Source organism: Scylla paramamosain, chromosome 6, assembly GCF_035594125.1.
Source record: "Scylla paramamosain isolate STU-SP2022 chromosome 6, ASM3559412v1, whole genome shotgun sequence".
Lineage (NCBI taxonomy): Eukaryota > Metazoa > Arthropoda > Malacostraca > Decapoda > Portunidae > Scylla > Scylla paramamosain.
The window spans coordinates 17,178,562-17,191,996 of NC_087156.1; the positions used below are offsets into that span (position 1 = coordinate 17,178,562).

Sequence of the window (13,435 nt, forward strand, 5' to 3'; positions counted from 1 at the left end):
CCTAAAATTTCTGATTTGGGGCAGAGCAAACTTGGTATTGTTCAATGCCTCAAAAACTCAATTCCTCCATCTATCAACTCGACACAACCTTCCAGACAACTATCCCCTCTTCTTCAATGACACTCAACTGTCTCCCTCTTCTACACTGAACATCCTCGGTCTGTCCTTTACTTATAATCTGAACTGGAAACTTCACATCTCATCTCTAGCTAAAACAGCTTCTATGAAGTTAGGTGTTCTGAGACGTCTCCGCCAGTTTTTCTCACCCCCCCAGCTGCTAACTCTGTACAAGGGCCTCATCCGTCCATGTATGGAGTATGCTTCACATGTCTGGGGGGGTTCCACTCATACTGCTCTTCTAGACAGGGTGGAATCAAAAGTTTTTCGTCTCATCAACTCCTCTCCTCTGACTGACTGTCTTCAGCCTCTCTCTCACCGCCGCAATGTTGCATATCTAGCTGTCCTTCTACCGCTATTTTCGTGCTAACTGCTCTTCTGATCATGCTAACTGCATGCCTCCACTCCTTCCTCGGCCTCGCTGCACAAGACTTTCTTCTTTCTCTCACCCCTATTCTGTCCACCTCTCTAACGCAAGAGTTAACCAGTATTTTCAATCATTCATCCCTTTCTCTGGTAAACTCTGGAACTCCCTGCCTGCTTCTGTATCTCCACCTTCCTATGGCTTGAATTCCTTCAAGAGGGAGGTTTCAAGACACTTATCCACCAATTTTTGACCACTGCTTTGACCCTTTTATGGGACTGGCATTTCAGTGGGCATTTTTTTTAATTAGATTTTTGTTGCCCTTGGCCAGTGTCCTTCCTGCATAAAAAAAAAAAAAAAAAATCAGCATCATCATCAAAATTATTGTTTAGATCCTCTGTTTCTATGTAAAATGTAACTCCATTCCTACTGCTACTACGCACTACTACCACCACTACATCAATAACAACAATACACAGTAATATCCTCAAGCAAGATACCGGTTTGCACGCCCCCAAATCCCGACACAGTAACACACACATACGACTACGTGCCGGCGTCGCGTCTGTCAGGCAACAAAAACTCCTGTAGGTTATTGCAGCTCAAGTGAGTTAAGTCAGCGAGTCTAGTCTCTCCGCTATTCACTTTTATAACCAAACCTTAAGAAAAAATATATTAAAGAGAAAAGCGTCTATACCTTCAGGGGCCATCCATCTCGTCCCCTCCTCACACTCCAGCTCAGTCAATAGAGGCGGCGTCTGGCCCCAGCATGCTCGTACAATGAGATGCCTATCTTGGGAGCCTCGCTGGCGGCCTCAAGACAAAACTGGGTCATGAGGGACACTTCCTATTTTGCTTAGCTCTCATTTCCTCGTCGTACCCTCAGCGGCGGGGTCTGCACGGCCAGTCAAGGTGTGTTAAGGCTACAAAAGGTCACGTGTCCACAGCCTGGGGGACTCAGGAAGGGGCGTACACACTGTAGGCCTTCGCGTGATTCGTTACCACTACAGAATGAACGGCCTGATGTGTTCCGCAGCAGCAAGGAAAGGCTTAATTTTCGTACCATTATGCGCGCTCTCATTAGCACCACGCGTTACATCATTACTCTTCAATTTGATTAATTATACGACTTGCGTAACATGCCCCCTTCTCCCAAGTAATGTTTTTTTATTCACACACTTGTTACGAAAACGTGAAGAATATAATGAAAATAAAATCTAAAATAATAAAATAAATAAACATAGATTGATAAAATGTAGAGAAATAAGTAAAAAAAAAAAAAAATGAAAGTAAATAAATGCATAAATAGTATGAAAAAAAAATCATAAGCATATAAAAAGATAACATGCATTACAATTGCTTATGAATATCAATAACATGACACGGTATCTAATTTATTAATATAATTAAAAGATGCACTGGGTTATATGTGAATAAAACACTCGTATGACTGAGGAATGTACTGCAATGTTCTGAATATGTATTAAACCACTGAACGTTACTAGCTCTACATCCTTAATCGCATTATTATCTCGGTAAGATTGTTTTAAAAGTCACATAGTTCATTAGCTGGGTTATTACGTGCTTTCATTGCACGTAATCAATGCTAAACTACCATTAAAGTCACGAAAGCACTCAAAAACTTTAATAGTCCTTGTTAAACTATCACTGAAATCATGGAAACATCTTTGAAAATCCCAGAGTATACCAGAGCCTTCTAAAAGTAGACTAGATTAGGGGGCGAAACGTTTAAAAATATTAACCAAAATCATACAATCCATACTACATTACAGACTGTGGTAGATTTTTCTTCTAATTACTGAGTTATTGCCAGTGTAAAGCAGATACTTATGAAGACCTTTCCTTGTCCCCCAACAACACGGATCCTAAGACCTCATGACAAAACCTCGCATCGGGCGGGCACTTGAAAAAAAGACGGGCACGTAGCCATAACACAAAACAAAATTGCAAGAAAGGGGATACAGTGAAGGTATGCTTGACGGGAGGCATTGTTAGCAGTTACTCCCCATGAATGTACAACACAAGACGCAAGGAGCACGGTGCGGGGAGGGATGGACGAGAGGCGGCGGCACTAACGCTTCTAGGCTGTACCTCCACTACATTCAAAAGGCTTTAGTTGAAATTGCATGGGCTTTAGTTGAAATTGCAATGGTGTTTTTGCGGTGCTAGTGACAGATCAACGAGATTTCTACAATTTTAACAGGAAAAACAGTCTTGAAAACCCGGCTGATCATCTCTTTGGCCTTTAAAAATAGTCGTGGCGAGAGAGCTGAGCATTTCAATATACCGGCCAAGTGTCGCGTCCTCTCGTGTAGCGCATGTTGGCTGCTCCTTCACGCCCCTCACCACTTGTGCCCCAGACGAGAAGTGACAGCTAACCTTCACGTCACGCGGCTCACTCCCCATCTCTTCAAATAAGTGTCATTTTCACGGAATCAGTGACCATCTTACCTCTGTTCTCCAACCCCTCCATCCAATCATACCTCCTCAGACTGCGCCACCTCCCGCCTGGCCTCACCCCGCCTTGTGACTCCACACTGCTTGATAGAAGAGTCCTTGCATTCACTGGCTGAGAGACGGGAATGACAACGCACTATAAAGAAGTCCCAAACCTTGTATTTATCACCTTATATATAAAAAGACAAGTATGTATCTGTCTTTTTCTTTATAAGGTCTTTGGTATCAATTTCACTCTCGCGTTATCCTGGTTCCGTCTCCGCACTAAGGTACTCGATGTAAGGTGTTGTGTTACCTATGCATCACTAGACTCGATGGGTTAATTCCTATGGAGAGTGTCAAGCAAGGGTCATTCTTCTTTATGGCATTAAATAAGGATGAGGAAGGGAGGGGGGTGGAGGGTGTGGTGTAGGATGGAGAGCAGGATGAGGTGAGAGATTGCAAAATCATATCCCTGGTAATTTTAGGGAGTAGTGATAACAGGCGTTTTTTTTTTTTTTATCTTCGTCTCTTTCTGATTCTTCGTAGTCGTTTTCCTCTCCATCACCTCTCCGTCTTCTTCCTGATTTTTTTCTCCTTCATATCTTGTTCTTGATCTTCTTGACTTTGTTCTTCTTTTCTTCAGTTCTTTCTTTTGTTCATTATTCTACCTTATTTTCACCACCACCATAACTACCATCACTACCATCACCATTATCATCATATTTTCCTACTTCTCTTTCCTCCTTCTCTCCCTTCCTTCCACCCTCACTCTCTCTCTCTCTCTCTCTCTCTCTCTCTCTCTCTCTCTCTCTCTCTCTCTCTCTCTCTCTCTCTCTCTGTCCCTCTCCCTCGCATTATCTCACTGTCCCTCCCACCATTCACTCTCCCGTTCTCTTTAATTACAAGGATTGGTCCCCCCAGAGGCAGGTTCCCGCGTTGTTCTCTCCTCCAGGCTGTACGTGAATCGGAGGCCCCTCAACCCCCCCAAGGGGGTCTCCCTTAATCATATTCTATAGGTTTTAATAATGTCCCAGGAACAAAGATTACAGAGAGTACACAATGGTTCTATTCTGTAATTTTTCTAACTAAAAATAATTAGAGGAGTTTTTGGTTAAGGCAGTACAATGGGGCTTCCTGAAAGTCATTTATTTGCCGCCAAAGGAAAAAATCCAAGTCTTTCCTTCTCTTCTGTTATTAGTTTTTTCTTTTTCTTTATCAATATGTGCAGTATTATTTTTTTCCTGATCTCTTTAATTTCTTTCTTTCATAGCAATCCAAATTTCCAAGACTCCTGTATATTCATTAATTCTTGTTTGTCAACTAAATGACGTGATTGCAAAAAATTACTCAAAGAAAAATTGGAAACTAAGAGCAAGAACGTGGTATTGTTTGAATTTTCTATGCATTACGATCCCGGATTAAATATCAATATAGAGGAAGGGAGTAAGATTACGAAATTGAAAGAATGCTACTGGTATATATATATATATATATATATATATATATATATATATATATATATATATATACATATATATATATATATATATATATATATATATATATATATATATATATATATATATATATATATATATATACATATATATATATATATATATATATATATATATATATATATATACATATATATATATATATATATATATATATATATATATATATATATATATATATATATATATATATATATATATATATATATATATATATATATATATATATATATATATATATATATATATATATATATATGCTACTGGTATATATATATACATATATATATATATATATATATATATATATATATATATATATATATATATAAATATATATATATATATATATATATTTATATATATATATATATATATATATATATATATATATATATATATATATATATATATATATATATATATATATATATATATATATATATATATATATATATATATATATATATATATATATATATATATAGTAGCATTCTTTCAATATAATATATATATATATATATATATATATATATATATATATATATATATATATATATATATATATATATATATATATATATATATATATATATATATATATATATATATATATATATATATATATATATATATATATATATATATATATATGTATGTATATATTAGGAATATATAATATAATATATAATATATAATATAATATAATATAATATAATTATATATAGGAATATATAATATAATAGTGTATATATATATATATATATATATATATATATATATATATATATATATATATATATATATATATATATATATATATATATATATATATATATATATATATATATATATATATATATATATATATATATATATATATATATATATATATATATATATATATATATATATATATATATATATATATGTAATGACAATTAAACAAGAGAAAAACATGAAAATAAAAGTAAGCCGTGCATTTACTTAACGATGGAAACACCGAACGAAAAGAAAAGAAAAAAAAAAGAAAGAAATGTAATAGTAAACTTGCAGTGAATGAAAACACAGCGACAAGACTATAATTAAAGCTGCTTCCATCGCCCTCGTGATTAGCCGGAGATAAAAGCCTGTCCGTTTCATTGAACACTGACGATATTTCTGTAAATTATGAAAGTACTCAACTTCATACTCGTTAATACCAAAAATATTCCTTCCATTTCTTGCCTCTGTGTGTGTGAGGGGGGGACACAAGACACTCCTGAATCTCCCGCTGCAGTATTGCCAGCACCGCACGCACACCCTCTCCATCTCCATTTTCCTTCATCCTGGTGTCTCTCATCCCTCTCAACTTTTTCTTTCTCTCTCCCATCCCCAACCTCTCTCTCTCTCTCTCTCTCTCTCTCTCTCTCTCTCTCTCTCTCTCTCTCTCTGACACTAACATTAAGTCATATTTGCCTTACAATGGCGGTATCTACGACAAACTAACGAGTATAATACAACAAATACCACTACCATCACCACCGTCATCGCATCATCATTATTGTAATCACCATGACCACCACCAACCTACTGACAATAATAATAATAATAATAATAATAATAATAATAATAATAATAATAATAACAAGTCTCTTCTTGTCATTCTTCCACTTGCTTCTCCTCATCTCCCCCTCCTCCATTATCACTCTAACCTCTCTCTCTCTCTCTCTCTCTCTCTCTCTCTCTCTCTCTCTCTCTCTCTCTCTCTCTCTCTCTCTCTCTCTCTCTCTCTCTCTCTCTCACCTCACCCACCCCTTCCCTTTCCCTTCCCCGTTCCGTCCCCTTCCTGTCCTCGCCGCGTCGCCCGCAATAATCCCTCAGAAGCTGTATTACTTTCTTCTTGCAATCTCATCTCAAAAAGTGTTTTGTCTCCTCGTATCAACGTTTTTATGCCGCCTTGCTTCCTTCTGCTCTTCCTCCTCCTTTCTTCTATGTGCGAGTCAGTCAGTCATTCTCTCTCTCTCTCTCTCTCTCTCTCTCTCTCTCTCTCTCTCTCTCTCTCTCTCTCTCTCTCTCTCTCTCGTAGTAATTCCATATTTTATCCTCGTTTCAACTCCTTTACGTTATCTCTTCAATCCACTCCATATCACTCTCCTCCGAGTCATGTTCCTCTCATTCTTTCCTCCTGTGTTGCACTTATGACCTCTTATCTTTCCTTGCTTTGATAGTATTTTTCCTCTATATCTCCTTCGATCTTCCTTCAGTAGTCTTCTACTTTAGTTAACGCTGAAATGGATAGAGAAAACGAAACCATGAAGGCATAACAAATAGTATTTCTTTGCATTCCATTTGATAACAGTGTTTTTTCTATAATTTACCATAAAAAAATTAAACAAAAATTAAATATGGAGAAGGAGAGCAAGAGGAAAGAAAACAGCAGTAGCAGCAGTAACAGTAACACACCACCACCACCACCACCACCACCACCACTAACAGCACCACCACCTCCATCACTGGTTAAGAGGACGAGAGGGATGGGATGGTAGATCAAGAGTGATGGGTGTTTGGGGACTGAGGACGGGGGAGAGGGAGAGGAGAGACGGAAGGAGGGAGAGAGGGGAGATGGAAGGAGTGATGCAGTCTACCAAACTAATCAAGATGCATCGATTACATATACGTACACGAGAATCTAAATCTACGTATCATGTCCATCTATCTATCTGTCTATCTACGTTTGCATACACGCACACACGCACACACACCTACAAACAAAGAAACAGAGAGAAAAAAAAACGGACAGAGAAATATAAGGACACGGAAACAAAAGGACAGGGAAACGAAGGAATAGATAAACGAAGGAATAGATAAACAGATAAACGGGAAGACAAAGAAACGGCAACACATAGAGACAGAGACGGAAAGACATACACTGAGATGTAAGAACGCGGGAACGAGGACAGGGACGGACAGGAGGGCAAGACAGAGAGAGAGGAAGGAGAGAAAACCGGAAAGTGAGAAGAATGAAAGGATGCGGCAAAGACCAAACGTATGAGGGCACGGAGGTAAGCCGATGAGATGCACCACAATAGCACGACGCCAATGATTCAACGGGAAAGAAAAGTATTGAAATGGAGAATGGAGGATGAAAAATAGACAAAAGAAAAAAAAGTGAGGCTAAAGGAATGATATAAAAAAAAAAATAAAGACGGGTAGGCAGAAAAATGGTTATGATATTCGACATTACGCTATTGATGTGTGTACGAGTAATGCATGGATTTTAATACCAGAGAGAGAGAGAGAGAGAGAGAGAGAGAGAGAGAGAGAGAGAGAGAGAGAGAGAGAGAGAGAGAGAGAGAGAGCGCCCACCCACAGTCTTCAACTCACGTATGCCTCCCAATTGCGGCACAAAATTTACGACCTTTGCCTGCGCCACCTTCAATTTCCAGTCACTTGTTGATTCATATTTCCCTTCCGTTTGTTGCTCCATCATTATTATCGTTCAAATTTTTATTACTATTATTATTATTATTATTATTATTATTATTATTATTATTATTATTATTATTATTATCATTCTGAATTCAGATGTGCTGAAACCATCCAGCCAGAGAGAGAGAGAGAGAGAGAGAGAGAGAGAGAGAGAGAGAGAGAGAGAGAGAGAGAGAGAGAGAGAGAGAGAGAGAGAATATTTATGATTTATTATGTTGTTATAGTGTGTGTGTGTGTGTGTGTGTGTGTGTGTGTGTGTGTGTGTGTGTGTGTGTGTGTGTGTGTGTGTGTGTGTGTGTGTGTGTGTGTGTGTGTGTGAGTGTGTGTGCAAATTTATGAGGCCATCTGTGTGAACTGTGAGTGGGTAGTTTCAAGGAGGATGCGTGCGTGGAAAATGTGTGTGTGCCAGAGAGAGAGAGAGAGAGAGAGAGAGAGAGAGAGAGAGAGAGAGAGAGAGAGAGAGAGAGAGAGAGAGAGAGGGCGTGGCTCAAATGTGTGGAGGCTGTGATGGCCCGGAAAGAGAGTAGTTGCTTTTGACTAATGAAAAAAAAAAAAAAAAAAAGAACAAGAAAAGCGAAAACCTTGTTCTCTCTTTTGCAGCAGAACTAAAAAAACTAAAGAGGAGAAGGAACGTCACGCATGAAATACAAAATATACTGAAAAAAAAAAGATACTAGTGACCATTACTCCCTTCAACACGAGGGAATTATAGAGAAATCTAGGACTGGGAATACGAATACGACTGATGGAAAAAAAAAAAATATTCAAGACGATTATATCAAAAGCGATTATGATTGGCAAAAAAGTATCGCAAAATCGTATCAAAGCTCCAAGTCTAGTGAACAAGAGAAAGGACGAACATCACACACGATATACATGGACAATAAAGATGACTCCTCCTTTCAGTGCAAGAAGTTAACAATAAATATAGCATTGGCAGGCATTACAGTTATGATAGGTTGAAGAATTGGTAAAGATCAGTAAAAAAAAAAAAAAAAAAAATCGCTACTTTTAAAACTTATAAGAGGTGAACATTAATAAAACGGGATAACATGTATGACTTCTACTGAAGAAAATCCGACAAAAAGCCAAATCATAAAGAAAAATAATAATAATAAAGATACTGGACACTGAGAAAATGAAAATGTAAAAAAAAAAAAAAAAGAAAGACAAATAACGAACGCTACATATAGAACAAAAGAGAAAGATTACTATAACAATCAATACTTGTCTCCAGAACACTCCAGAGCAGCTACAACATAAATAAAGAATAAAGAAACAGACAATCACTTACACCACGTCACCCTCTCGATACATTACGAGACACGAAAACACACGACACGTTGGATAAGGACGTATATAAAAGAAAAAGAACTGGAAACGCAAATCAAGCAGAAAAAGTATGAGAACCATTAAGACTTTAGAAGATAAGAAGGAAAGAGTGAAGGAAAGAGAGGAAGGAGGAGGAGGAGGAGGAGGAGGAGGAGGAGGAAGTCTGACTTCTCCCGGCAGACCAAGTGTCCAGGAACCAATAAAAACTTGACTGAATGACAAATGCTCTTTGGCCTCTTGCCCGCCAGGAGGAAAAAAAAAGTTTCTTCTTAGGAACTCGAACGTCCCTTCTGATATCCTGGATTTTACGCGTTGCCACGAATACAATTACTGGATAAGGAAACTATGATGAATATAATGATAGTGTTAGTAGTGATGATACCAGTAACAGTTATGATGATGGTGAGGACATACGAGTGTTTGCTATCTATAACCTAATATTACTTTAAGTTTGTCAGGAAATCAGATGACTTCAGATTACCTCGGAGAAAATATACAATACGGTGTTAATATTTTCAGAATGCTTATATATATGCATATTTGCCTGTTCAGTAGTCAGCTTCACTACACACTAGTAGCTACAGGGGCAAAAACTTAAAACAAACAAATATAATGTTCATATTTCCTCCTAATCAGATTTAACCTTCATCCTTTCACCAAACTTAATTTTTCAACACGAATTACTGTTGAGTGTTCATCCAGCTAGAATGTAAACAACAGTAATTTAACACTGAAAACCATCATAAATACAACGCTACGGTGATTGCCTGCTAACTAGAGAGCAAGAGGGACATGTTGGCCAGTTGAGTATTGGAAACGGAAAGATAGAGGGTATACAAGACGATAAAGTGCTTCCCATCCTAGTGCTTAGTGGCATGATGGTGCTAGCTAGTACTGGAGACGGAGAGATAGAGGGTATAGAAACCGACAGAACACTTCCCTCATTACCCACGGTGAATACATACCCATATCCACTCATTACTACTTCACCTTCCTCAACATACCTCATGGGACATTGGGAATAAGTACCGGATGGATCTTCGGCAATCCTGCATCACCTTGACTAGAAATAAGTGAAAGGAAGGCACAGAATCCGTTACGCGCGTGCACCTCACACCACACCCGGCGGCACTGGCTGGGCTGGGTCATATCGCTTCGGTTCTCTACTTCGAAGCCGCTCGGTACTTGGATGATGCTCGGACTTAAGATTCACATAGCACAGATCAGTACAGTGTTTGTGGCTTTAAATGTTAGTGTTTTGAAATGTTGGTGTGTTCAGATGTTCGTGTGTTCATGTATTGGTGTGTTGAGATGTTAATGTGTTCAAATGTTGGTATGTTGAGATGCTACATGGTTGAAATTCCAGGGTCTTCAAACGTTATTTATTTATTTTTTCAAATGTTCGTGTCTGCAAATGTTAATGTCTTTAGATATTAGTGTATTAAAGTATCAGTGTCTTCAAATTTTAGCATCTTCAAATCTTATTGCTTTTAACTTCCTGAACTTATCAGTGACGCTCCTACATGTAAGTTTCTGGGTTTTAACGAAAGGAAGAATGTAAATCATGCCTTTCTCCATTATATATAGATGAGCGTCAGGCAGGTGCTGCTGGTGGTGGTGTAATGGTGATGAGGGTGTGGCTGTGGTGGTGGTGGTGGTGGTGGTGGAAGAGTGGGTAACTGTAGATGGTGGTAATGGTACAGATTTTCTTTATGGTGTGTGGTAGTAATAGAGCGAGAAAAATTATAATAACTAACTAGCTAACTAACTAAATAAACAAATTGTGATGTGTTGTAGTAGTTAAAAATAATACTGATTAAAGAAATATATAACTTGCGATCATTTGAATCTAATTTACATAGCAAACGAAAACAATCTACCCATGTGTCCATCTATCTACGCTTTATTAATCTACCTTTCTACATAACTGTCCATGTACATTCTCTATATTCACTTACATGCAACTATTTTTCTGGTAAGCATCACGTAAAAAGAAAAAAAAAAAGATGAACTAAACAATAGAAATCTACCTATATACATTCATCTATCTACCTATATATCTATCTGCCTATACATATACCCATCTACCTACGACTTATTCATCTACCTTTCACCCCAAATGTCCATGTACGTAGTTTCTCTTTATTCACCTCTATTTCTCCACTAAGCGTCACACGTAAAAAAAAAAAAAAAAAAGAGAGAAAGACAAGAAAAACTGGGTTAACTGAGCAGCAGAAACAGCAGCAGCAGCAGCAAGCTCGGCGGTGGTGCGGGAGTGGCGGCGAGGTGAGGCGAGGTAGGCGAGGGCAATGACCTGCGCCTCTCCGGAAATGTTTTGTGCAGCAGGATGAGGGAAGCTGCGGCGTGCTGGGCTGTGGGTAATGCACACACACACTCATACACACACACACACACACACACATACTCTCTCTCTCTCTTTCTCTCTCTCTGAATCATCCCCGGAGCATCTGAAGGGGACGAATGCCGTCTATTTATACATTCCAGGGTCACGATTTATGATGCTTTCTGGAATTTGACGCTGAATATGCACGGAAATTACGGCGAGGAGCAGACCTATTAGTGAGGAGGAGGAGGAGGAGGAGGAGGAGGAGGAAAAGGAAGAAAATGAAGAAAACGAAAAAGAATACGAAAAGAAATGACAACCACCATCAGATCCTTTTGTCCTAATGAGACAGTCAAAAGAAGCTAAACGAACCTAACCTAATCAAAACTCTAACCTAACGTGACCTGAACCGAAGCTAACCCCACCTCACCTCATCTACCCAACCTAACCTAACGTAACTGACGCAAAGGAGCAAAAGACGAAGAATAAATGACATGGAAAGCACTGAAAAGGTATTGAAAGAAATGGACAGAGACATAGAGATAGAAAAATAAGGTGCTCATCTCCTCATCTCCTCTATCATACTTTTATTTACGAGAAAGAGAAAGAGAACCAGGTGAAGGAAGAGGAAAAGGCGGTACTAGTAAAAGCGCCTATTTCCTTTCTTCCTCTTCCCTCTACCCCCCACTTACCATGTTGGTATTAGCGAGCAAGTTGGCACCGCTTAGCACACTCTCTCGGCTTAGAGCGAAAGGAGGGGAAGTGGTGTCAGGTTTTTCCAGAGGCACCATCAATTATTCGTGGCCTGTTGTGGCGCCGCGAGAGAGAGAGAGAGAGAGAGAGAGAGAGAGAGAGAGAGAGAGAGAGAGAGAGAGAGAGAGAGAGAGAGAGAGAGAGAGAGAGAGAGAGAGAGAGAGAGAGAGATGAGATGAGAAAGGATTTGGCGTGCGTAGGAGAGAATGAGAATGAAAATGGAGCAAAGAAAAGTGGGAGGAAAAAAGAAAATGAGAAAACTGAGCAAAGAGCAATAAGAGGGTACGAGAGACTTTAGGGATAAGGGGAAGAGTTCTTTGTGTGTGTGTATGTGTGTGTGTGTGTGTGTGTGTGTGTGTGTGTGTGTGTGTGTGTGTGTGTGTGTGTGTGTGAGAGAGAGAGAGAGAGAGAGAGAGAGAGAGAGAGAGAGAGAGAGAGAGAGAGAGAGAGAGAGAGAGCAAAGGGCCGCACGCTGCAACTCCTTCCCCAGCTTATGCATACAGATTACATCGGCCTTGCAGTTGCTTACCCAGTATACCCCGGGCGGCGGTAGCCTGTACTTCCCATCCTCCTCTTCCTCCTCCTTCTCCTCTTCCTCCTCCTCCTCCTCCTCCTCCTCCTCCTCCTCCTCCTCCTCCACTCCCTCTTCCCTCTGGCCTCTTTCTCCCACTCTCTCGGAAGCGGCATCACCATCAGATACTCACGGAAGACCCAAGATATTGAGGACATGGACGTGGCTGTAGGGAAGGGAGGCGCTGTTTGTGTGTGTGTGTGTGTGTGTGTGTGTGTGTGTGTGTGTGTGTGTGTGTGTGTGTGTGTGTGTGTGTGTGATGCTATAGTGAGTCACCGCGAGATACTAGGAGGGCGGGAGGCTGGGAGGGTAAGGGGGGTGTTGGTGGGTGGGAAGGAAAATGTCTAATGTTGAGTTATGTTTGTTTGTGTGTGTGAGAGAGAGAGAGAGAGAGAGAGAGAGAGAGAGAGAGAGAGAGAGAGAGAGAGAGAGAGAGAGAGAGAGAGAGAGAGAGAGAGAGAGAGAGAGAGAGAGAGAGATGATGCAGGAGATAGAATGAAGACGGA

The 13,435-nt window shown here is 39.1% G+C and overlaps 1 long non-coding RNA gene across 3 annotated transcripts in view; it reads right to left on the bottom strand.

Annotated features, from left to right (window-relative positions):
• LOC135101355 (uncharacterized) overlaps positions 1–10,280 on the bottom strand; it is a 121,310-nt gene extending 111,030 nt beyond the window's left edge. For 2 of the 3 annotated variants that reach the window (XR_010269230.1, XR_010269231.1), the window contains exon 1: positions 10,266–10,280. This is a non-coding gene — a long non-coding RNA (uncharacterized LOC135101355). Of the gene's footprint in view, positions 1–10,251 lie in introns of all 3 variants that reach the window. The other variant, XR_010269232.1, reaches the window with a different exon arrangement.
• Positions 10,281–13,435: the final 3,155 nt, after the last annotated feature.